The following is a 24,992-nucleotide window of genomic DNA, read 5'->3' as shown; positions in this document are numbered from 1 at the left end:
GTTTCTCCTACCCCCCCTCTGCTCCTTTGGAGGCAGACTTTCGGGGGCAGGAGATTTTGTTTCCGGTTCCTGGGTTTCCAGGGGCTGTTTACAAGTGGGGAAGGAAGCTTCCTCCAAGGCTTTATACCCCCCTTCGCCTTGTGCCTCCTCCCTGGGAACCGGTGGGTTATCGGGGTGCTGCCCCCGTCATTGTTCTGGAGCACCAGGTCCAGAGTTTGGGGCATTCTGTGCCGGCATGCCCATCTGAGGGTTCTGTTGAGCCCTCAGCATGCGGCCCATATCCTGTGCCATGTTCTGAACCTGGCGCTCAAGTTGTGAAACCCGCTCAGGCTGATACGGGGTTCTATTTTCTCCCCTGGGCTGATCCCGGGAAGGCTAGCTATCCCTTCTCTGTTAGTACCACTGGTTGGAAAGATTTGGGTACCCCTCCACCCTTGGCCTCCCCTCTCCCGGATTAGGTTGTCTGGGCTCAGGGAGTTGGGGAAAGAAGGATGGATGATTTTGGGGTTGGAAGTTGGGCGGATACCTGGGGAAAAAGTTCTGCCCAGGATTTGGAGAATTTCTGCCCTCCTGTGGGAAGTTAGGAGGGAAGTTCCCTGGGTTAGGTGCTTGGCTGGATCTCCCCCATTGGGCTGGAGGAGTCCACACATAACCCAGGATGGGTCGGTTTCCCTTGTAGCGGGGACTGACATAATCAGGGGAGTGAGGGACCCCATTTATGGGACTACCTCCTTGGCTCCCTGTCTGTGACTGGCCCGAGGACCTTCTGGGCCTAGGATTATTTGGTGGAGGCAGGTTTTTAGGCCCCCCATCTCCAAATCTAAAACGGGGGCAACCTTTACCTCTGCCACCTTGGCAGCAGCAGGGGTGCTGGTTGGTTTGGGGCTTTTCTGCGCATTACTTTTGTTTTCTATGGGCTTCTGCACCTCATAGATCCGGGTGGCTTGCTCAATGACCCAGTCTAAAGATCTTTTCTCGTGAAAATCTCTCACGAGCTGGGTCATTATGTATTTTGGGAGAGCATGGAAAAACGTATTGATGAACTCTCTGCTGTCCGTGCGCACCCTTCTGGTGGTCTGCGCAAAGGCAAGCTTTAATTCTTGCACAAACTCTTGTGGGGCCTGATCCTCCCCACATTGCAAATTGTAGGCTGCCTTGCGAGCCTCTTGGGGATTTCTGTGAACAGAAAAATGTTTCAAGATGGCCGCCCTGTAGGTGGACCATCTTGAATGGTTTTGGTCCTCCAGCCCCGCAAAGAAACTGGAGTATTCTGGTCAGAAGGTCCACTTTACATATTGAATACAGCTTTGGCTGTCCTTCAAATGGAAAGTCTCCATCCTTTGCTCGTAAAGCTCCAAGTGTTCCCAAACAGAATACTTGGCGTTCTTGTGATAAGGCGTGATGACACTCCTTATTGCCTTTATTTGTTTCAATTGGTCCTTAAGCAAGGCCCTTTTGGCCTTATTGGCCTTTTCGGTTCGGGTAACTCTGGTCCATTCATCCTCCGACTCAGAAGCACTGCTCCCAGAGGTGCCCGTCTGATCTTCCAGGTTTTCCCGGATTCTGCGAGCCTGGGAATGGCTGGCAGAATGTGGGGACCTAGTCTCCTGTGTCCTGTGGCGCTCAGCGGAGTCTTCAGATCCCTCCTTGCTGCCAGGATTTGATGGGTACCCCCCCCACTGACCTAACTGGACAGAGGTTTTTAGGATGCCCTTAATGGGCCTACGCTCCTGGGGTTCCCCACTACATTGCACTGTGCTTGGGTGCCCATACCCGGATGCCCGCCCATCCATTCCTGGGAGGTACTGGCCTATGAACCCCATACTTCTGGTTGGATAGTAATCTGCCATCCCCGTGGCCCTGGGCTCATGTGCGCCAGGGGACATGGGGGTGGCAGAGTCCAGGGACTGGGAGGGATGAAGGCCTCGGTACTAGGGCTCCTGAGGTTATGCTCAGGTATTTCCCTTTCCCAGCAAACCTCATCTCTATCAGCCCCTGCTCCCTGTTGCCATGCAAGAGCCTGCACTTTCAGTTCCTCAAATAAGGCCTTATTAGACTCTATCAGTCTCTCCTGCATGGCTACCTGTTGCTGGAGCCTATCGTTCTGCTAACAGAGAGCCTCATTCTCTCTCTGCGTTTCCTGATTGGTCCTGGAGCACTGGGTCAGTCTTTGCTGCAGGAGGGTTACCTCCTGAGTCCCATCCCTATTGGCCTGCTCCTTTCTTGCCAGAGCATCCTCCACCCTCCTGTTGTGCTCTAACAGGTTCTGGTGTTCTTTTTGGAGGTCACCCAGTCCCTGCAGGGCCAGGTGATTTTCTTCAATTTTCCTTTTTAAGTGGCAGACTTCCTGGCCTAAGGTGTCCCTTTCCTGACTAAGAGCCTGCATCTGTGCCGCCAGGTCGTCCCTCTGCCTTTGAAAGGCACCAGCTTTCTGGCGTTCCTGGTCAAACTCTGCCTGGGTATCCAGGTCTTTCAAAATCAGTTTATTGCTCTCTGCCTTTTCCCTATCTAGGTGGCTTTGCAGGGTGACTACCTGCTCAGCACATACCCTATTTAAATCTAATTGTTGCTCCAGCTTTTTCTGGCTCTGCAGTAGCGAGTCCAAACCTTCTTGGTACTCCTTCTGCAAGGCCAGAAATCTGGTATCCTGGTCAGCCTTTTCCTGTTGCAGCATATCCCCCTTCATTTTAATGATGTATTGTCTACTCTCGTTTTCTGACTCCTGGCTTCTGTGCAGCCTCTGCTCAGAAGAGACCAGGTCAGACTGGGCCTTTTCTAACGGCATCAGTTGCCTATTTGCCAGATCTTGGCCATCAGCACATTTGTCCTGCATGACTCCCATATATAGGTACAAATATGCCGCTATGCTGGCAATCTTATTGTGTTCATCTTTGGCTTTAGGGGCCATATATAATTCACACAGGGCCACATGTAATGGACCCTGATCTCTCCATATGTCTGCCCCTGTTTAAGTGACCTGTTGCGCGATTGCCTGCAACCAGACCGTCTGGTCCTGATGAGTCCATTCGCCTCTCACAAATAGCTTATGTAAGAGGTGTTCCCTGGCTATTTTGATGTCTACCAGTGATGTCATTCTGGAATTTGAGTTCCTTCCTGACTTACAGAAGTTTGTATTTTATTTTGCAAAACAGACCGTTTACTTAGAGCGTTCCTTTGAGGGGTGCTTTCACAGTGTAAAACAGCGTGGTGATCTAACCGGATATGTGTATCTGGTCAGTTGGCACACTGTATTAAGCTGCACAAGTGGTAAATCTAACCCAGAATATCCCTGCTCCGATCCCCAACTTTGTAAGCGACTTCAATTCAACACTGCAGCTAAGTCAATGCCTAGTCTGGGATGCTGATGGAAGCCCTTATTGATGTATTTTATGTCCAGTTCATTTACTCTGGATGACAACCCTTATATAACACCCCTCTCTCAGAATCCCCCCGACCCCGCTGAGCCAAGAAGTAGGTTTGTTTTGCAAATTTAAAAGGTTTATTTGAAAATTAAACAATATATATCTATCACACTTTTATAGTAAATTAATATTTGATATCACACTTGAGAATATGGTGTTGATCAACAATGGATAATGTTATAGTGGTACACTCGTTTTAATGGCTTAGAAGTTGATATAGAGAGTATAAAGTAGCTGAGAATGCTTTTATGGCTTCAAGGACAATGCAATGATGAATGAAAATGCAGTACAGAAAATAAACTTGATATGATTTCAACCAAAACAATGCAATCACTTTTCCCCCTGGTAGCAATTCACCCCCCACCCCCTTATGCAATGTAAAGAGATGGAAGAAAAGCACACAGTTCTCAGGAATGCAATCAAATATAATTCAGTTCCCCCCTAGCAAGCTTAGATGAAAACAGGTAGGAGTTTGAAACACAGGCAATATACTTTGATGTGGTATGCAAAGAAGTGAAAAATATGCGAAAAATGCTTTTAATTGCCTATAGAAGGTTCAGGGTAGGTGATAGATACTTTGGATCAGTTCAGGCCAGCCCTATCAATGATTCAGGGATGGGTATTAGGTTGAAAACAGATTTCAGGGATGGAAGCAAAGACAAATATTTTTACACGTGGCTGAAATTAAGCAAAATGTCAAATCGCTGCAAATTTAGTCGCGAGCGTCGAGCGCGATTACGGAGGCAATATAGGAGTAGGAAGTTGGTTCTAGGCTCGTTGGAAAGCTTAGAATCTTAGCTTTAAGATGACAGTTAAAACTCGCTCCTAGCACAAACGGTTCCGGAGATATGGCAGATTTAATAAAGGTAGTTTTTCGGATTTGAAATTTTAAAGCTCAGAATGACAGATGACAGTTTTCAGTTTTAAAGATGACAGAATGACACAATTTTAGGAGGCAGTTCTAACAGGCTAAAATAGTTTGGATTAGATTATTTTAAACTAAGAGATCGGTTTTGGCACAGTGCTAGCTGGGTACTCACACTAGATTTTGGACAGGAATGGGCCTCGTCACGGATCTGGTCAACAGGTTGGACGTCTGCTAGCGGTTCTTCACAGCGATCTAGTCTCTGGGTCTCCGGTTCTGTTATCGGTTCTGCTAGTGGCACTGCACAGTGGTCTGGTCTCTGGTTCTCTCTGGTTCCGGATACAGCACTGCTTTCTGGATACTGCTACAGGTTCTTGCAAAAGTTCTTGGCAAAGAATTCAAACAGCTCGCCCGTCTGTTGAATAGTTTAGTTGGATTTGAGGCATGCTGAAGAGGATTCAGCTTGTGGATTCAGGCCTCTCTGCTACAAATTCTGGAGTTAATTTCTGGTCTCTTGAGAATGATGGATTTGAAGTCTGGATCTCTGGATGTGAAGTCTGAAGTCACCCGGCAAAGCGTCCCGCAAGAAAGTGGAAAGTGAATCCCCTACCTGTCCTGCACTGTCTGCTTTTATGTGTTTAGAAAGTGGGTGTGTGCGTGGCATAACTGAGCCTGCCCCTCTCTACTTTTCATTGGCCCAATTCTCCCCTCTCCCATGATTGGGGTAAGGAAATGGATTGTCATCATAATGAGGTCTGTTTATGGGTCAGAGGATCCTCCCCTGGTCAATTTGCCCACAAATCTATATTTGATTCAGATACATATTTCCCAGATACACAAGTGGTTGACATTACATGTACATATTACAGATGAATTAAGACAGGTCTCTGTTCAAGCCCCATGTTCCTGCGAGCTGGGATTCAGAAATGACAACATTTTGCGCTTTTTGGTCGGTTTACCAATATCAGACATTTACCAAAAATTACACAAATGTGCGCAAGGAGCATGGACATTAATTGATGAAGTGTCAGATTTTTAACATGTAGACATTTGGAGTAAGACCCTATTTTCCGCTAGCAACCCCCCAGAATACACCACAGGGTCCTAACACCTCTTAAAACGTGCACAGAAAAATCACTAGAATAATGATATTACTTATATAATTCTGACAAGTCCGTACTATGAATTATCCATCTTTTTTAAAAGTATGCTCTGGCCCAAAGGGGTGTGGTTTCCCTTAAGCACATGGTGGAGTTTCTGGTTTGTCCACTTCCCCCAAGCTCAGCTTGCCCTCATAGGCACTGCCCCTCCCAGTTTCTCCCAATAGGAAGCCATTTACGACCCCCCCAATATAACATTTGCCTGAGTCCAGGGCAGGGCTTTGTTCAATTTCCTGCAGTCTGCAGGTACCCCTCCCTTAATTCAATCAGAGAGGTGTGATCTCCTTTTGGTGGAGGCAGCAGGATTCAGCCAGGCCTGGGAAGAGTTGTTGAGCCAGCTCAACTCCTGTCGGGGGTAGTTGTCAGGCAGAATTCCATTTCTTTAAGCCAAGCTTCAGCTAAATGTCCTGTTTGTTCCCAGTTTAAATCAAACTTACAATTTTTACACATGCAGCTAGAATGCTGATTCTAAGTTCAAAACCATGACATTTAACAGTTGCAAACTATGTGACACTCAAAAGTAGGTCACTCATTTAATTTAAACATTTCGATTTTAGTGGTTTTAAATCCAATTTCAATTAAGCTGCTGACATCCACAGCTCAGCCAGTTTTGTTATAAACATTGTTTTGGGCTCTTCATCTTCCCAGATTTTGTATGCACACAACACTTCATTCTGCCAGATGCCTGCTGGTGTTCAGTAAGATTTTTGAATATCCTGCAATGTTTGAAATAGGCACTTTGAGCTTGCATTCAGGAAAACAAAGGTGATTTTAATGCGCTTTTGGTCTAACAACACTGTTATTTTTCCTTTGACACCACCTTTCACACCTGGCGCTTCCGGTACATCATGCTGGCACTGGTGGGTGGCAGGTTAGACAACCATTTTGGTGTGCGCACAACCGCACAGTTTTCCCGGTTCTGGGATGGAATGATGGGCGGCGACAGCTCATCCCCACATCCACCCAGTCTATTGATTTAGTTTTGTTCTGGGATAGAATGATGGGCGGCGACAGCTCATCCCCACATCTACCCCGTCTAACAATTCAACATGGGTCAAAACCCTTGACAACAGGAGGAAACCCCCCAGCTCACTTCCATACAACATTTCCATGTGAGTTTTAAGCTTTAATACAGAGAGGCATGTGTCCAGCCCCCCACCCCGGTAAAGGTAGTTAAAACGTAAAAGACCCTTAAAACATGCTTCAGTCTGCTTTACCGTCAACGTTATATGGGTCTTCCAGCTACTGTCATGTGAAACTACCAACCCAAGATTCCTCTATTCATTGACCAAGTCTATTTCCTCCTTGTTCATGCACCATTTACCCCTTATCCCTTTTCCAAAGACCATGGTCTTGAATTGATACATTTAATGTCAGACTATGGTCCCTGAAAAGTGCATCTCCATATAGGAGACTCTGCTGAAGCCCCCCTTCTCTAAGATCAATTAACACAGTAACCTCAGTGTAGAGCAGAGCGCTGACCTTAATCCAGTTTATTTGAGGGGTAATAACCTAAATAAAAATGGGGCTTACCGGGACCCCTGTTTAACCCCTCTATTAGTATTCATTTGCCCTTGAACAACAGATTGCTTCTGAAGTGTCCACATGAACTAGCTGAATTAGCTGCAATAGATCTGAAGTACACCCATTTGATTTAACAAGGTTCCCATCAATTCAGTCAAAGCCCTTATATAAATCAAGAAAGTCCCAGTTCTGAAAACGTGTTGCCAGGCAGCCTGCAAATATGTTGCTCAAAATATATAATAATGATATTGGGCGATAGCAGAGGTGATCTGTTACCATGCCCTTTTTGAACAAGGGGATTTAAAGGCTCTTCTTCCATGATAATGGGCATTCATATCCCTGTGAGATTGCATTCTGTTTGTGTACAGGGGCGGTACAGGTGAAAGTGCTTTATCCCTCACAGGACAACAGTTGCATCTTATTCTGTTTGGAAAGAGCTTTGTTCCATTGGAGAAAAGGATGGTGTAATGTATTCTAATGCATGATGCTGTTCATCTCTGCCCACTTGTGTGAGCACTGCTCCTAAACTGCTAAGCAACCTTTGTGTTTTTATTTGCACGCTTCCGCCGGCAGGCGGAAGGAATCCGGCCTCAGCAAGAAGGCCGGAAGAAAAAAGGCCTTGTTTGCATTTGTTCGTCATTGGGAGCCACCTGCCGCCTACCGCCTGATCCTTATCCTAAGGTGACCCTGTCCTCCATCAAAGGTACTGTCTCTATCTGAACTTATTCTGTCATTGTTCTAGCCTAACCCAACCCTCTGGATTGACATATCTGTACTTTACGTTTAGCTGAGGTTAACACGCTCTTCTACCACGGCTTAAATTTCACACTAGCTGACTGTAGGAACCGGTCAGCACTACGCACTGCCCATGATCCCTATTACTAGAATTGTAGTAACACCTTAGATATCCGGGTTATTAGCTAAAAGGGCAACACCCTATCATTGCAGCACTATTGTACTTGGCCATTCACGCCAACTTTAACCCAATTCATTGCGTGTACCATATCTATTGTACTATCCCTGAAACACCCTACTAGCTACAAACTGCCCGCTGTGCCAATGAGTGAAACAGTCTACCACATGCATCTTAGCACTGCGCTGATTCTGAGCTGAACTACTGTATACAACTCACCCATTGTGCTGTTTTTTGATCTAGCCATTTGACCATATCTAGGTAATGTTGAAATAGCCTATTGTCCTTAAACCTGCCCATTGTGCCAGCTTGTGAACCAGCCCTGGCTTTTCAACCAATACCTGGCAACTCTCGCCCACTGCATTGCCATTTTCTGCTCAAATTTTCAGTGCTACGCTGACAACACTCAACTCATTTTCAGGCTACCCTTGGCCACCTCCTCTCCATCTCTCATCTCTGATTGTCTAACTGCCATTCAAGATTGGGGTGCCGTCAATGATCTTTGTCTGAATGCCAGCAAGACTGAGATACTCCTCATCAGCACACCTTCACCATCCTTTCCCCTCACTCTCTCTCCGGCTTCCCTTGGTCCTCCTCCTACCCCCACCTGCGAGGCTAAGAACCTTGGGGTCATCTTTGACTCCACCCTTTCCTTCTCCGCCCACATCTCTGAGGTCTCTAAAAATTCAAACGTCCTACTGCACCTCCCCAGAGGTACTCTGCCTTTCCTCTCCTTCCCCCAGAAGCTCACAGAAGCTCATGGTATCCCAGGCTCTGGTTCTCTCTAGGTTGGACTATTGTACCAGCCTCTTTCTAAATCTACCTGCCTCTACTCTCCACCATCTGCAATTAATCCAGAACAGGACTGCAAGCCTTGTCCTTGGCCTCAAGCCCTGGGATCATATCTCTCCAGCTCTGAAATCTCTCCATTGGCTCCCAGTGGATGCAAGGATTAAATTCAAAACCATCTGCATTGCCCACAAGGCTTTCTGGGACCTGGGTCCAAAATACCTTCAGCTATCCCTCTGCAAATACCTCCACTCTCGAGCTCCTCACTCCTCTACCTCTAACTTCCTCAGGGTCAGTTGTTTTTCAAAGAATTGAGCTGGGAGTAGATCTCTGTCTTCGGCTGGGGCCTCCCTCTGGAACAGCCTCCCTGCCACTCTAAAACTTGAGGAGATCCATCTACAGTTCCGGAAGCACCTCAACACCTTCCTCTTTCCTTCTGCCTTCGCTTCCCCTCTCCCCTGCTGATCTGTTCTCTCTTGGCACCGTGCACCTTGCCACCCTGTGTCCTCTGGGTCCAGGTACCCGCTTACCTTGCCACCCTCCCGCACTGCCTCCAGGCCACCCCTTGCACTGGGGGTCTGTATCAGTACCCATAAAGCCCCCCCTTTTCTTCCTGCACTTATCAGACCTACCCTGTCTGCTGCCTTAAACCTAGCACTTGCAAATTGCTGGCTGCACTACCACTGTTTGTTGCCTTTATTATTTATTTATTTATTTATTATTTATCTGTTTCTCCTCTGCTTCGCACTTTCTACTTCTCCCCCTTCCATGCACCTTTCACCACCCCCTCTCCCATGCACTTGCACGTTCTCAATGTCACTGGGCCTAGTAAGATCGCTGTTTTGTTCTCCCCTGTTCCCCTCCCTTGTCTTGTCGCACTCTGAAACACTTGTGTACGAGCACGATAGAAATAAAATATCAATATCAATAGCCTACCACTTGTAAATGTACCCATTGTGTTGTTCTTGACCCAGTCATTTGATCATATCTAGGTAATGTTGAAATAGCCTACTGTCATTAAACCTGCCCATTGTGCCATCTTGTGAACCAGTCTACCGCTTGCAAATGTACCTGTGATGAAGTCTTAATTTCAAAGAGCTAAAATACTCATAAATGTCGGGAAACTAATTCCTTAGTAGCAGATTATGGGGAATGTTTATGTTTATGAAACAGGAAGGAGCTCCTTAGGTTCTTTTCTTTAATATATAGGCTTTTTGTGTTTGTTGCTAGGATACGCCTGAGGAAGGAGATTCAGATAACGTCCGTTACGAATGGGCGTATTTGTTGAAGATGGAAGAGTGAAGATAAGGAACTGTTTGGGACATTTGACTAGTGTTAATTGTTGTTATACATCCTTTGGCATAGATAGAGCCGAAGCGGGTGTTGTATCAGCAGGGGTGTGGCTTACCGCAACGTCGGAGAAGGCAGAGGTTCTCAGCTACGGCGACTGCAGAGCTACGCAATCCAGTCCGAGTGAGTAATGCCCCATAAGGAAGTGGAGGTCTCCCTGGGAATAGAGAGGGGCGGTTACATATGAACACTGTCAAGGGAGGAGTGGTTCTGTACGAACCAATCGTCTGAGTGCAACGCCCACATCAAGACGCATAAATTACAGAGATACAGCTCCGGCTCATTGAAGTTAACCATAAACACTGCCAAAAGGGAGGGGCGGTTTCACACGAACCAATCGTCTGAGTGTCACGCCCCAAAACAAGAAACATGAATTACAGAGATACGGCTCTGATTCGTGGAAGTAAAAATATAAACTGTGTCGCAAGCGTCTTATACAGCAAATGAATGGACAATCTTTAAAGAGCGCACAATTGTTCTTCGCCAGACGCTATTTACAGAAACCTCAATTGTTTGAGTCAGTAACTCAGAAAGAAGGCATAGAAAACGAAAAGACTGTGAAAAGAAAAGGGTGCGCTTTATAGATATATGTTACTTTTTTTTCCAAGGATATGAACAAGGCTAATCTTAAAGGAACAGTTGCAAGTGACTTGTTTGTATAGAACTATCCTGATGATAATATGAGAGTCCAAAAGGACAGAAGTGAAACCTAAAGAGTCAGTGTCTGAGATATAAGAAAAGATATTTCAAAGAAAGAAGATAGCACAGGAGTTAATGAACTATCTATAACAAGTAGAAGAAGAGGAGTAACAGAGCGAAAGGGAAAGCACAAGACTTTCCAGTTCACTTACCTTGGTTGCAGAAGGTCTTGCATTCAATCTAAGGAACTCTTCAGCTACACGTATCCTTTATTTCTAAAAGATAAAAAGAAAAAAAAAGATATTAGAGTTAATAAAGTTGAGTTATTGAGAACTTGACATTGTTTCTGTGTATCACTTTTATCACCAATATAGAAACTGTGACAGTACCCACTGTGTTGTTCTTGACCTATCCATTTGATCATATATAAGCAATGTTGAAATAGCCTATTATCCTTAAACCTGCCCATTGTACCATCTTGTAAAGCAGCCTACCACTTGCTAATGTTCCCATTGTGTTTTTCTTGACCTAGCCATTTAATCATATCTAGGTAATGTTGAAATAGCCTATTGCCCTTAAACCTGCCCACTGTGCCAACTTGTGAACCAGCCCACCACCTGTAAATGTACCCACTGTGTTGATCCAAACTTGACCCGCTGACTATATCTAGGCAATGGCGAAATAGCCTTTTGTCTTTAAACATGCCTATCGTGCCAACTTGTGAACCGGCCTACAATTTACAAATGTACTCATTGTGTTGTTCTTGATCTAGCAGATTGATCATACTTAGGTAATGTTGAAATAGCCTATTGCCTTTAAACCTATCCATTGTGTCAACTTGTGAACCAGCCTACCATACGCAATATACCCATAGTGCCATTCTGACCCAGCCTACTGCATGTAATTTAACCACCAGACCAATTTGCCAACCAACATACTACATGTATTATCTCCCTCTTGTGGTAACCAACACACTATCGCAACCAGCCAGCCCTCTGTGACACTTCAGACACCCTTGTGGTATCTTTCCCTAAACTAACTCACAAACTCAAACTACCAGCCTACGTACGATTCACCATGTCTTCCTTCCATAGAGCCACTCTGGCCCTGGCATCACTCCTCCCATTAGTTCACCCAGCTACTCCACCATTTGCACCTGCCACATCCGCATTCAACCTCAACTCAACACATCACCCTTAAACATGTCCACTTCTGAGCTACTGAGCCCTCTTGAATGGATACATTGTTTCGCCTCTCCACCCACCCCTCTCATCCCCCTCTCAATTCATTACAGGAACCAAAGACTAGGCTCTCGTCTCCCCAACCATAAAGCCACCACCCGGTCCAAAAATCCTCCTCAACTTAACTCCAAAACTGTACCACCTCACTGTCCAAAACAACACCCCACACCCCTAATGTGACCCTGAAATCACCCAACACCACCTCACAGCCAGCTAATATCAAAGGAGCCCTTATCAATGCTCGCTCTCTTGTGGCACATGCTCTGGGATTGCTGATCTTATCGTTGCAAACAGCCTTGACTTCTTGGCTGTCACAGAAACCTGGCTACACCAAGCAGCAGGACCTGCTACCTCCCTCGCCCTACCTGAGGGTTACACCATCATCAGGGCAGGCAGAACTTCGGTCAAAGGTCGAGGAGTGGCCCTCATTGCCAAAACCCAACTAGCCCTCAGAGCCATTCCCTGTGCCAGCTTCCCATCTGCAGAACTCTTATCGGTGAAACTAACCCTTGCACCCTCCCAAACAATTCTCCTGCATCTTATCTACCACCCCCTGGCCCTTCTCCCTCCTTTGAGGAAGACATCATTAGCCTCCTCTCCACTCATGCCATACTTTGATCCCAAACTATTCTTTTAGGAGATATGAACCTTGGCCACCTAGACCTTAATGATCATCATGCCCTAGCTGTGGACAACTCGATTTCCAACCTGCACTTTATACACAGAGTCACAACACCCACCCATTCCAAAGGTGGAAAGCTGGACTGGGTTGCTGACCTGAATTGCTCTATATCCGTTACCCTAAATGAACCCGTAGCCTGGTCAGACCATCATCTCATTCTATTCTCCATCCCTGGACCCTCCCCAACAAAAACCACTGTAGCACCTCCATCGCTATCCAGAAACTGTCACAACATAACCATAGATAGCCTGCATCCGTTTATCAGTGACATCCTTAAGAGACTAAATTCAGCAACCTTGACCCGCCTAATCTGGTAGACTTATATAACAATACTGTCAAATCTGCCCTGGGTCTTGCAGCCCTCTCAAACTCAGGAAAGCCAAACCTCTGGCCCACCTTAACAAATGGTTCACCCCTGAACTAAAAATTCTTAGAAATACTAAAAGATCAGCCAAATCCATGTGGCGCAAATCCCCTACCACCATCAATAAAACTGCAATTATGGCAGCGTCCGCTACTTACAAAGCAGCAACCCTCACAGCCAAAAAATAAACTTATAACTCCAGGGTCCAGAATGCAAATTCCAACTCCAAGGAACTCTTCAGTATCCTAAAAGAGCTCGAATCCCCTGCACCGCCCACACAAGACTGCATCAAGGACGCAGAGTGGCGCTCTTAAATCCAACAAGCACTCACAGAGAAAATCACCATGCTCCAAGATAAAATCAGAGCTAAAAAAGCTAGCCTCACCATTTTAGACCAACCTGCCTCTACCCACAGAAAACGACTCACCATTGCACTCACACTTTTAGCTTCTCTTAAGTTACCCCTAAGGAAGTTGAGGGCATTATAAGAAGTGTGAAACCTTCTCACTGCCAAGGCGACATTTGCCATGCTATCGTGATTAAAGAAGGTGCCAAAGCCCCCTTCATCACTGCGCTAATCAATTCCTCCTTCCCCTCCAATCAAATACCTAATAACCTTTAGGAAGCCTGGGTTATGCCCTTACTAAACAAAAAAAAAAACTTGATCCTAATGTCCCCACTAATTATAGACCCATCGCCACCGCCCCATTCCTTCTAAAAATACTGGATCGGGTGGCTTATCTGCAAATACAGAAACACCTAGAAGAGAATGAACTCCTTGGACCTAGACTTAGGTCAGGTTTCAGACCCAAGCATGGAACTGAGAAAGCCCTCCTAGATCTCAAGATCCAAATGGACGAGGCGAAGGACAATGGAAAGCTAGCAATCCTCCTACTCCTAGACTTATCCTCCACCTTCGACCTCGTCGACCACCAAATTGTCACCAAAAACCTCAACACAGCAGCAGCCTTCTCCTCCAATGCATCTGATTGGATCAAATCCTTCATATCAAACAGGACCACCAGAGTCTTCTCACCGTCAGCTTCAGCTGACCCCACACCGATACTCTGTAGAGTCCCGCAGGGATCCTGTGTGTCACCCACACTCTACAATATATTTATGAAGCTACTCTTCGACCGACTGGACAACTTGGGTGTCATCTATAAAACCTATGCAGATGACACTCAAGTTCTCATCCCCCTCACTGGCTGCTATGACCATGACTCCAAACTACTAAACACTATCTACCTCGAAATCAGGTCTGGATGGCATTGAACAGCCTTTGCCTCAATGACGACAAGACAGAGTTGATGATCATGGGGACTCAGGCTTGCTTGAATAAACTCAACACCAAATACTCATCTTTCTTCATTGACAGCAATACTATCAATGTTTCCAAAGAAATAAAAACGCTGGGGGTCTACCTCGATTCAACTCCCTCCCTCAAAAAACAGGTAAACAGCGTGGCTTCATCCACAGCTTATACCAAAAAATAGTTGCAAAGCTTACCTTTACAGAAGTAGCTGCCTTACACTGGCTAGAGCTCTCAATCTATCTAACCTTGTTTATTGCAACACTCTCTTCTTGGGCTCTTCTGAACACAACCTAAATAAACACCAGGTACTTCAGAATAACTCTCTGAGAGCAGCCCTCAATCTGCCCAGATCTTGCCATATCTCCTCTCATAGACAGAATGCCAACTGGCTACCCATCCGTGACAGAATCACACTATGTACCTTGGCCATCACGTACAAATGCCTCACAAACTCAGCCCCGAAATACCTGCCGGACAAATTCTGTAAACATCAACCTACACGCACTACCAGATCATCTCATTCTCACAACCTGATGGTACCAAGATTCAATCTAAAAACATCCGGAGGAGCCAGCTTCCCAGTCCAAGCTGCCAAATGCTGGAACTCCATTCCCATCCCCTTCAGGCAGGAACCTTCCATCCTCACCTTTAAAGCCAATATAAAACATTGGCTGAGCAACAAGTCCCTCCCCTAGAGACCTCACCATGTAAACATACCCTGCTGATTTATGACTTACCAATCTTCTGTCTGTTAAGATTTATGATTTGCTAATCTGTTTAGGTCCTCATACCGAACCCACCTGTAACCAGGGTCCCTCTCTGTCATTGTTCATATTTGACTGCACATGTAGGTAGCATGACTGTACTGCACTCCTCTGTATGTAACCACTAAATTTCTCAAGCACCCAGTTACCTCAGGGTTTGGTGTGTGATACAAATAATAAACTAATACAAAATTGACATGCAACAACAAGGAGTCTGGTAGGATTGTGCTTGTCAAATTATGCTATAGTTGATTCAAACAAAAGTATGATGTCCTTGGTGGTTTAAAATGCCAATTGGGGGCATTGAGCCCATTCCTACATAGTGCTGTCCTTTGTCAGCTCTCCTAGAGGTTATGTAATTGCAGCGTGCCTGGGGATAAATCGCCCACAGTATTTGGTCATGCTGTAAAGCTACGACGTTCTGGTGCACACTGTCTAGGTGTTGCTGTATTAATTCATTGTCTTGTTTCACACCTTCTTGGTACAAGACATGTCCAGAGAATTCTAATGTGGATTGAAAATGTTCTCACTTGTCTCCCTGGTGGTTAAAGCCACATTATCTGATAAACACTGCTCTCAACCTGTGGAGGTGTTCAACTTCTTTTGCTGAATAGTCCAATAGGTAATTGCTGACGTTGAGCATATACTCCAGATCCACCACAAATGGCACTTTGAAACACAATTATGCCCCTGAGGCAGGGGCATAGGAGGCACATAAAATCTGAGGGGAACAGAGGACACCTTTGGGACTTTGCTACAGGCACAACATATCCCATTCCAAACCACCAGAGGGCCAGTGCCAATCCTTAAAGCGCTTTAAATATATTTGCTCTTTGATCTTATATTCATTTAAAAAAAGAAAAACAAATAATGTCAGTTTTGAAAAGACAGTCACACTTCCAATAAGTCGCAGATTTCTCATCAAAATAACATTACTTAAAGCCCGTTATGAACACATTTTCAGCAAAACAGTGTTAGAAATAAGGTATTTGTGGACTACTAAAACTCATTTTTAAACATTTGAGATCTTACAGGAGGGATTTTAATGAAACAAAGTACTATTAATCTTGTTGAAGCTCTCAGTGTGATTGTTGTAAGGGGGGCTTTGATATTTTTTAATTGTTTGCATGCATTGTTACATCCTTTAGAATCCATAACAAATTATGTTACTATAGTTTGTATTTCTCGAGGCTTCATGATATCTTTATGTGTAGTGCAGAGCAATATGTTTGTCTTTTCTGAGATGTACTTGAAAGTGGTGTTTATGTGCAGTGCTGCATGTGGTGCATATGAAGTGATGGGCAGTGCTGCATCTGAGGTTCTGGCATGTTTATTTCCAAAGCAAACTTGGCCATATGCTGTGCCTGCTTCATAATTTACAATTAAAGGAGTTTCTTAATGTTGACCACAACTCAGAATACATGTCCTTTTAATTTACCTAATTAAAATAAAAAAAGAAAATAAAAAAAGAAATGCATTCAAGTGCCATTCTCAGACTTTTTAAAGAGGTTCCACTTTGCCAACTTTCAACCGAAATTATAAACAAGCATTGCCAATGCCAACAGTTTAAGCATTTGTGTAGACATGGGAAAGGCACTTCCTGTAGTGCTATTAACTGGCCATTGATAGCAGCAGGTGAACAATTGCATGAATACAGCAGTACTTGACAGATGCCAAATACTTATATGGAAACCAAAATAGTTTTTCATAGGACTTTAATAATGGACATGCTTAGTGCTTATAAATCAAATGGCAGAAGGCAGACTTGGTTACGCCATTTTTATTACACCAGTTACATTTTGACACCTCCAATTAATATATATATACATATATACTTTATTGTGTTATAGTTCATTACAAACTTTACACAAACGAGAACAAGGAGAAATGTGTTTACACATATCTAAGTACATACAGCATCATATATACAATACACATTTAAAACCTTTACTAAAATTTGCTAAATTAACTTATCACATCATTTAAAACGTTTGATTTGGTTTATAGGCCATACTTCCTGTTTTCCATGATATAGGACTTTCCTCTTGATTAATTATCTTTAAAGCTAGGTTCAATACATATGCGAAACACTGTAAGGTGTGTGGAAAGAGACTCCATGTTCAGGCAATAAATCCAAAATTCTGGCGATTTAGTAGATTTGTAATGAATTCCAATTAAGTAATTAACTCTCAGAAGACTACTTTGAAAAAACATTGGCTGGGCCTTCTAGTGCAAAGCTTTGATGGCAAGGCTTGATTAAAGCAAGCTCGAAAAGCTCCCATGAGGAGGAGTTTTGGCTGGGCAGGGGCAGAAACAGGGTGCAAATGAGCTTTGAGATTAGCATGGCCATGGCAGTCAATGGGTGGTCAAATAACCAAACAACAACTACAACCTGTGTGTCCCTCGTCATATGCCATTTCTTCCTAGCTGTACTCTAATACAATAGTTTTCGTGTAGATGTGGCGTGAAGCCAAGGGTGGGTCATTAGAATAGTTCAATGGGTCCGATCTCAAAACCTTTATGGCACAAGTGAGATTTGCTAGCGTATCTCCTCACTTGAGCCACAAAAAGTAGAAGCCATATTCACAAAGGTCATCTGAATGAGCGCAACCTAGATGCACTAATTCAGATGCCTTTTTCCCCTCTTTGCACATTTGCACAAATAAGAGGGAATTTCAGGGCATTTAAATGCCCTGAAATGAGTGTCACCCCCCTGCACCTTTGGAAAAAGGCTCAGGGAGAGGTACAAGTCATGTTAGGGTCATTTCTCATTCTGTCATGATTTTTCATTTTAAGTTTGACAGCCCCTGGAAGTCCTAAACAAAGGTACAGAGGATCTAGACAAACACTAAGAAACAACCAACCCCACCAAACTGTTAGACAAACAACCCACACACCCCACCCCCACTGGACCGCCAAGAAAAGCATCCAACAATGAGTCATCCAAAGCACACATGGTACATTGAAGCCTGCTCAAACTACTTTGTATGGGAATGCACCAAACTGAAATTTCCAATATCATTAGTGAAGGCGGCATTGATGCCCTCTTCCTCACAGAAACACGGCTATAAGACAACTATGACATACTCGCTCATGAAGCCATACCCAGCAACTATAAACTAATACAATCTAACAGATAAGGCAGATGAGGAGGAGGAATTCCTGTGGCACAGAAAAAACAAATTAGCTGCACATATTTACCTTCAACAGACATAGGAAACTGCAAATCACTGTTAGTCAACTTCAAACTCAGCAAAAAATCCAACCTACTCTTCCTTCTTATCTAGAGACTGCCCACCTAAAACCAAACTTTGCCCAATCATGGCAACATCATCATTCTAGGAGATTTCTATGTTTGGTTTGAATTAGAAAACAAAACCAAAACTAACTGCATCAGCGTACTCCTGGAAATTCCCCATCTCAAACAAATGGTCTATGAATGGGCCCATCCATAGAGCTGGACCCACCCTCGACACAATATTCTGCAGGGATGGACTCTCCAGTACCGCCCACTGGTACCAATCTTCTGGAGGCACGTTTATATGATCCCATTCACTGTTAGAACCCCAACCCGTAAAATACCAAAAAACATAAAGCAAACAATTACAGACAAAAGAAAATGGAAAGGCTTGATCTAGAAACTCTAACCCAACTACTACAAACCACCAAACCTGATTCCTCCCACCTACACGTAACAACACCAGACACTGTTGAAAAGAAAACCTCTGGATTACAGATGGACTAGACCAATTGGCACCCTTCAAAATGTTCAACACCACACCGAAAAAGGTAGTGGCCAGATTGTTAACAGACGAACTGTGAGAAGTCAAGAAAATAACCTGTAAACTATAAAAGACATGAAGAAAAACGGCAAGCAACTGGACAAAAATAACTGTGAGATACCAATGTACAAATGTATCTATACAGATCGGCAGTCTTCAAAGCCAAGAAAGCACATTACGCGTCAAGAATCCAATTGGTAACAAAACCCGAAATGGAAATATACAGAATTAACAAGGATATATGAAACCCAAACTAATGCAGTTATAAAACCATATCCTCGCAAATGTTATATAACAGTATCACAGACCACCTGAGAGCAAAAATACGATCAATCCAGAAAGCCATAGAGCATCCAGCAGGACCACTAATAACATCCTCCCAAAAACCAGATCCCCAATAACCAGTGCAACATTCACTCAATCCAAACCAATTAGGGAGGAAACCTTCAGCAACCTACTGAAAGAAACCAATAAAGCCGGATCCGAAATGCAACCAATGCCCACTGAATATCTACAAACAGCTACTCACCCACAAAACACCAGTCCTTTACAACTGACTACCAATGAACCCTTCTCTGAACTCTGGAATAGTACCAAAATTATACAAAATCGGCCTATATTAAATCACTCTTAAAAAATGAGACAGTAAAAATTGATGACCCCAAGGACTACAGACATATCAAACCTACTCGATCTGGTGAAAATCTTGGAGAACCACTTGTACAAAGAACTGTTCAACCATGTGGAATCCAAGAGAATACTTGAACAATCCCAGGTTGGTTTCAGACCGATCACAGGAACTGAATCAGCACATATGGGAAAACCTAAAGATGAATGCAGACAACAACACCCAAGCTAGCCGCATACTAATGGACATATTGGCTGCCTTTGATACAATCAAACACACAACATTAAACAAAAGATTGGAAGAAGAATGCATTCAAAACATAGCACTTCAATGGCTTAAATCTTTCCTCACCAACAGAACCGAAAGACCCTACCACCCTCCGTTCATATCAAACATAAAAAATGTCACCTGTGGCATACGACAAGGATCTAGACTTTCTCCACTTCTCAGCAATATCTACATGGCCCCCCTCATGAAGCTCATACAAACTCATGGACTGACATCCGATAAATTCGCAGACGACACCCAACACATTTTCAAGATGACCTCCAACAACGACCCTGAAAATGCTCTCGATAAATGTCTCCGGATATGAACACATGGACAACAAACAACAAGCTTAAACTAAACCCAACCAAAACTGAATTAATGATAACCCCACAAGACAATAACCTTACACAGACATCTCTCATCTGTCCCTCGAGTATGGGAACTCACCCTGAATCATCAACAGTGACAAAAACCCAGGAATACTCATGTTCAGTGGTCTCACACTGGAACCACAGGTCCAAGCAATAGCAACAAATATTCCTACCACATTTGACTAATAAGAGGGATCCTCCCTTACACCATCTTCCCACACTGTACCTTGCTATTGTCTCATTGGTATTATCAAGAATAGACTATGCAAATAGCCTCTACTTTGGAATGCCCGAACACCTCACCAAAAAACTACAATGCATCCAAAACAGCAGCAAGACTACTCCTGGGACTAAATCAAACAGATCAACCCAGCACTTAATATTCTACATTGGCTACCAGTCAAGAAACCAATCAATTTCAAATCCCTCTCCATTGCCAATAGATCGCTACACAGACAAGGAGCCAAATTACCCCAAGTAAAAAACAGCCAATACCAAACAAGAAGAACCTTACGTTCTAGCACAGACCTCCAAATAGAAACAAGACATTATGAGAAAACTAAATTTAGAGAAACTGCTTTCTCCATCCTCATAGCCAAACTATGGAACTTGATTCTGAAGGAAATGTGGACGATGGAAGAACACCTAACCTTCCCAGAAATGGCTTAAAATGTGGTTATTCAACTCATCGAGATAAAAACAGATCAACAACAACTATACAAAGATCACCTCATACAATGTCCAAACCATGGACAGGCTCCTTCAACCCCATTCAATACCCAAACCACATTCAAAAAGGCATTGAAATTCTAGCCCTGAGGTACAGAACCATGAGGACCCCTACAACCGAACACTCCTCAATTCTTAGAAAGTTGTTTAAAAAATCGCACACACAATTTACATAACGGTTCAAGAGGACCCAGGAAACCCAATAACTCCTGGACAACACCCATCCCATCTAGATAATACCCACCCCAGTGACAGCTAGTAGTCTCTTAAACAATAATGTATACCTTACTAATCTATTTCCTTCGTTGTAGTCTTGTCCCACCAATCCATTTCTAACCTCACACCAATGCAAAGGTGAATGCCCTACAAAAACAAAACAATAGTATCGCGGCACAATATCCAGAGACTACCCAACATCCTACTAACCACTTCCTCTACTCTACCACCCTCCATCACCACACACTTACCACCCACCGCCAGATGGTTAGCAAACCACCATGCTAAACACCCTACACTGCATATCACTCAAAGCAACTCACAAACCCCAATAGCCTCCAACACCCAACAACACAAACACTGGATCCCGCCCATCAGGAAACAATAAGCATTCAGTGTACAAAACAAAGCACACCCAGAAAGCACACATGCATATACTCCAGTTACTCCTGGTTCTACACGCATTCACCCACCCCACTTTACCTTACATATCCCCGAGAGTCCATAGACACCATGGAAATGGCAGCAGGCCTGGAGACTATGGAAATGGCAGTGGTGTGCAAAATAAATCAACTTAACATAACATACCAAACAGGAAGGGAAAAGCTTTTTTTTTTCTCTGAGCAGATGGGCTGTTTAATGGCCTCTCTCTTTGAAATGCACGTGCAGCAATCACATGGTTGCTGGGATCCTGTCATACATTAGTGTCGGGAGCACACTCCGACACTAATGTAGGCAAGGGGGCTCAACAGAAATGTCACTTAATGTGAGCTGAGCAATTCTGAAAGCAGCAAAAATGAAATGAGTGCATTTGCTTCTCTCCTTTCATTTGCATTGCTTTTTGACAATCTGGCCCAATGTCTGACTATACTATCCCATGAGCAAATAATGATTCAATATCTCAACTAATTGGAGAAGGAAACCTCAATGGTTGAATTCTCTGCTAAACCCTGTTTATTAGAAGTTAACATTTTGCATATTAATATTTTATTACAAAGACTTTAATAAATTACACAGTTACATGCATTGTATTTGTATATTAATACTTGTTTTACTCTGAGCTATATCAGGTAAATGCTACTTTGTGGACTCAACACTACAAACTTGAAAAGATGCTCTGCAGATTATCATAGATGTCTTGGATTTGTGCTGCAGCCCCTTACATAAAGGTGCGAGGGGTTGTGACAGCTGTGCTGTACCGATGCACTGACCTTACTGAGCAGTTCATTGGAAGGTAAGCAGTGTCTGTATATATTTCAAGCATTTGGAATAAGAAAGGCACATTTCTTAAAAGATGCCCTGTGCCGCAATTGGAAAAATAAGAGCTCTTCTTTCCCCTTGCTCCAGATAGTGTGGGGGGGATAAATCATATTGTATCTCCCCCTGCCTAGTGGGGGGGATTTATCCTCCCTAGCCCCCCCCATTTCTTACGCCCATGCACCTGAGGAGATGTAGAAGCTAAGTCTTTTGTTCTTCTTGAGTGCAACATGCAATGTTAACATCATGATGATCCTCACGCCTTTCCCCAAATTGTATTGATGGTATCCTGATTTGAGGGGGAACTTCGAGAATACCTTTGTTCTTTTCTGATTAGTCAAGCTATTATCAAACTTTGGTCTACAGTGTTTCTTTTAATGGCTTTGCTCATGAGCTGCATGTAGATGACGATCTGCGCCTGTCCTGAATGCTTGGTTTTTCATATGATGATGTGTGGGGAGGTTCTGGGGTAGGAGTGAAGATATTCTCAATATTTCCTGCAACTTCAATCTTCTTCACCCGTTTGATTTATTTGTAATGTGATTCTTCTCTCCTGAAATGCAATGTTCCCTGAGGATGTTGTTTCGTAATTTGTCAACATCCTCAGAACCCAAATTTAGAAACATTAAGCGCATGACTTTGGCATCAAATCATTCCATCAATGAAGTCTTTTTCACATCAAAGTCATCAATATGGCTGCATCCTGAGATTGTGCTGGAGAGGAAGACGCTGTTCTGGCCAAATTGGTTCCTATGTGGAATCCGGCAGCTTGGCAACCTGTTTGCTGACGGTAAATGGATCACTTATAATAATTTGTCTGTGGAAAGGGGTATGCAGGATTGCACCTATAAAGGATACAGAACATTGAGAAGGGTTGTAGGTGAGAGGATTCCAGGTCAAAACAAATAACTTGCAGATTGATTGAAGGAATTCACAGTGGATGGCCATATAACATCAGAAGTGCACACACATCTGTTAAAATACAAATTAGATAATGAAAATCTACTTGATAAATGGTCATACGCTATTGGATCTGAAATGGACATTTGTAGGTGGGAAAATGTGTGAAGAAATGTGCAAATGACATCACTAAACCTAGGAGAAAGGGTTCGACAAATCAAAATATTGAACAGGGTGCACTGGACATCACAGAGGATCTACGAAAAGGGTTTGCTTGAATCCAATACATGGAGATCCAAACACAGGGTTGGTTCATTAGAGATTATTATTATTATTATTATTATTATTATTATTATTATTATTATTATTATATGATTTGGGAATGTAGCGGTTTAACAGTATTCTGGAATGAAATAACACGGACAATTAGCAAGGTTTTAATGCTGGATGTTGATTATGATTTCTCAACCATTATTTTAGGAGAGGATAATCTAATTGAAGATCTATAATTCCTGCAGAGATGTTGGTTCTACGGGTCTTCTCTGTCAGTGAAGAAAATGATATTACGGGAATGGAAGAGTGAGAAATTGTCTACTGCATCAGCAAAGTTGGAAGACCTAGATGGAATGTCTTTGCTAGAAAAGGTGATTTTGTAAAGGAATAAGAAATGCAATCTGCATGAAGAGATTTGGGGGAGGTTTTTGGAGTTGTAATAATTGTTCGGTTCACCAAGTTGGTTAGGGGGGACTAGTGGGCATCTTAATATATAATGTAATGTGTTTGTCAATTCTGATATTAATATTCAATACAATGTGGATATACAGAAAAAAATCTTTTATTTGAAGGATCATTCAATCAATATAGGTGTAGAGGTTACCAAAATAGACTACCAACCGAGAGCCTTGGGGTGGAGCTTATGTCATCATGTCAAAAGGAGCCAGGGCGAGTAGACTGGAGTTAGAGGCTCTGGCCTCTCCTCTCATTGCTGCAAGGAAGGCAATGGCACGGCAGGCCATGGGTTGTGTGTCACAGACATTAATGCTTGGCGAGATGTTTCAGGGCAAGGACTGCGTCTTACTGATATAGTGAATGGGAGTGCAGAGTGCAGTGTGATAAATGTCATCAGGGGAGCTAGGCATGGTGGATGGAACAAATGGGCCTTGATGACAACTACTACGAGATATGCATTGGTCAAAAGTAATGTATTGAGCGATGCACTGATTGTGGTGTGGTGGATCAACTACCACATCGCTAGTTGTTGTCTTGCCATATTGGCCACTCAGAGCACCCAAGCAGTGCTGTTTCACAGCTCTGAGAGAATCAGGCAGACGCGTGTATTATGGCTGATTCACCCTCACGCGTTCCTGTTTGTTAATTCTTCGGGCATCGTCATTGCAACGTCATTACTGAGGTCACTGTGGTTGGGTCCCTTGTGGTGAGAGCCTCTGTTACTCTTACAGGGGCTGCACAAGGCCGTGTCAAAGCTGTGTACACAGCACAGTGCAGAGGGTGACAGGATTGTCTCCTTGTAGAGCAGGATCAACCTTCTATAGAGAGTTTGTTGTGACAGTCTAATGTTGGCTGCAGAATCAGAAGGTGATACATGTAATTGCTACAGTGATTCCTGCCTTCAGCAGCATCAGGCAGTGTGAGGAAATCCTACTGCACACTACTACTGCTAGTGCTGTGGAGGGCTGGAAATTTAAATATGCAAATCCTGCACTAGAAATGTGCATAGGACCCTTTGGAACTGTTCAGTGCACGCCCTTCTCTGAATACTGCATACTGTTACTGTGTTTTTCAGGTCATGA

The sequence above is a fragment of the Ambystoma mexicanum genome, chromosome 5p (assembly GCF_040938575.1).
Source record: "Ambystoma mexicanum isolate Mex_15411 chromosome 5p, UKY_AmexF1_1, whole genome shotgun sequence".
NCBI lineage: Eukaryota > Metazoa > Chordata > Amphibia > Caudata > Ambystomatidae > Ambystoma > Ambystoma mexicanum.
Note: the sequence above shows the minus strand (reverse complement) of the source record.